Source organism: Bos grunniens, chromosome 14 (assembly GCF_055505025.1).
Source record: "Bos grunniens cultivar Pamir isolate PY7600 chromosome 14, Bosgru_T2T1.0, whole genome shotgun sequence".
Taxonomy (NCBI): Eukaryota; Metazoa; Chordata; class Mammalia; order Artiodactyla; family Bovidae; genus Bos; species Bos grunniens.
In genome coordinates, this window is record NC_141178.1 from 28921068 (window position 1) to 28923970 (window position 2903).

Consider the following 2903-nt stretch of genomic DNA (forward strand, 5'->3'; position numbering starts at 1 on the left):
TCTGGCATACAGCTTAGGGTCCCTTCTGAGAGTTCTGATATTTTGTTGAAACTGAAAAGAAAGATTAAGGCTTATTGTCCTTAACTTTGATAAGTCCTGACCATCTGCCTCAGAGTTTATAAGGCAAATGTTCTTAAATTTAAAAAGATATGGGTAAGTAAGGTGGGCCTTTAGATTTAGAGAGAACTTCATTCTTAAGATTTATAGCTCTTGATCTTGGTGCTCTCTCTCTTGGCTTCTTTCCCAGAAATTTTGACTGTCCCAGTTGATAGTCTGTCAAGGCTTTTGACCTAGATGTAGTTGATTCTGAGAGTTTAACTCTTTCTGCCGTTGAACCAATCACTTCAAATTTTTAAATTCTCTACTCTGGTTTTTATGGATTTGAGGAACTGGCTTTCTAAAGAAAAATGCTATTATCAAGCAGTTTTTCTCCATCCAAACTATGTAATGCATCATAAACAGAGCAAGAAATTACTCAAAATCATTTTCATTAGTCATTTCTCTAGGACTTTCTCCCAATTAATTCTGTCTCTGTTAAAAACTGCTTTAATAGAAAATATGAATCACATGAGGCAGATTTAAGACACCAGTTTTTCAATTCAAGAAGAAAATTATTCAAGCAGTTTACACCAGATTTTGGATGACCTGGGAGGAGACTGATGTACTATTCTCCTTCCTGCATCTTTAAAATTCTGTACTTTATCATTTTTCCATGGATAAGTTTAGTCTTCTATACCCTCAAGTTGTGACCACCAAAGTCTCCATTAATTTTTATCACCAAAAAAAAGAAAAAGAAGAAGAAAGCAAAAGGTAAAAAAAGAGAAAAAAGTTAGCCACATGTGAACATGTTATTTAAAGCTAATATCAAGTGATGTTGTCATTGAGATCCCTAATAGCTCCAGCTCTCACTGAAAGGAAACAAAAGCATAATAATAATTTGAATCCATTGCTGGTGGGAATGCAAAATATTGGTAATACATCCACTTTGAAAGTTTGGTAACTTTTTACACAACTAAACATACTCCTACCTAAAATTCAACAATCACACTCCATGTTATTTACCTAAATGAGTAGAAAACTTACATTCACACAAAATCCTGTAAAGACAGAATATAGCGGCTTTCTTTATTCATGACTGCCAAAACTTGGAGATAACCAAGATATCCTTCAGTAGGTGAATGGTTAAATACATTGTGCTGCATCCAGACAGTGGAATATTATTCAGTGCTAAGAAATGAGCTATCAAGCTATGAAAAATCATGGAGGAACCTTAAATACATACTACCAAGTGAAAGAAGCCAATATAAAAAGGCTACATATACTATGATTCTGGCTGTATAACATTCTGAGAAAGAAAACACCTTGGATATCATAAAAAGGTCAAGGGATGCCAAACAAGCAGAGGACAGAGGTTTTTTAGGTCAGTGAAACTATTCTACATGATACTGTTATAATTGATATATATCTTTTTTGAGGTATAGTTAATTTAGAATATGTTAATAGTAGATGTACAAATTCAAAGTTTTATAGATTGTAATCCATTTGAAGTTATAAATATTGACTGAATTCCATATGCTGTGCAGCATATGCTTGTAGCTTATTTATTTTAAACATGGTAGTTTGTACATCTTAATACCCTACTCCTATCTTTCTCCTCCTACCTTCCCTTTCCACACTGTTAACCACTAGTTTGTTTTCTACATCTGTAAGTCTGTTTTTTGTTTCATTATATTCATTTGTTTGTTTCATTTCTTAGATTCTACATATATGTGATAGCATATGGATGGTATTTGTCTTCCTGTCTCTGACTTATTTCACTAAGCACAATACTCTCCAGGTTCAACCATGTTGTTGTATATGGGAAATTGTCATATTTAATGACTAAGTATTAGTCTATTGTGTATGTTGTTATTCAGTTGTCCAGTCATGTCCAACTATTTGCCACACCATAGACTGTAGCATGCCAGGCCTCTCTGTCCCTCACTGTCTCCCAAAGTTTGCCCAGGTTCATGTCCATTGCATCAGTGATGCCATCTAGCCATGTCATCCTCTGACACCCTCCTGTCCTTCTCCCCTCAATCTTTCTTAGCACTGGGGACTGCTCCAATGAGTCAGCTGTTTGCATCAAATACCAAAATACTGTAATTTCAGCTTCAGCATCAGTCCTTTCAATGAGTATTCAGTGTTGATTTCCCTTAATACTGGCTGGTTTGATCTCCTTGCTGTCCAAGGGACTCTCAGGAGGCTTTTCCAACACCACAGTTAGAAGGCATCAATTCTTTGGTGCTCTGCCTTCTTTACAATCTAGCAATCACAATCATATGTGGCCACTGGGAAAGCCAGAGCTTTGGCTATAAAGACCTTAGTCAGAAGAGTAATGTCTCTGCTTTTCAACACACTGTCTAGGTATCAGTTCAGTTCAGTTGCTCAGTCATGTCCACTCTTTCCAACGCCATGGACAGCAGCACGCCGGGCTTCCCTATCCATCACCAATTCCTGGAGCTTACTCAAACTCATGTCCATTGAGTCAGTGATTCCTCCAACCATGTTATTGTCTGTCATCCCCTTCTGCTCCTGCCTTCAGTCTTTCAAAGGATCAGGGTCTTTTCAAATCAGTCAGTTCTTTGCACCAGGTGGCCAAAGTATTGGAGATGCAGCTTCAGCATCAGTCCTTCCAATGAATATTCAGGACTGATCTCCTTTAGGATGGATTGTTTGGATCTCCTTGCAGTCCAAGGGACTCTCAAGAGTCTTCTCCAACACCACAGTTCAAAAGCATCAATTCTTTGGTGCTCACCTTTCTTTATAGTCCAACTCTCACATCCATACATGACTACTGGAAAAACCATAGCTTTGACCAGACAGATCTTTTCTGGAAAAGTAATGTCTCTGCTTTTTAATAT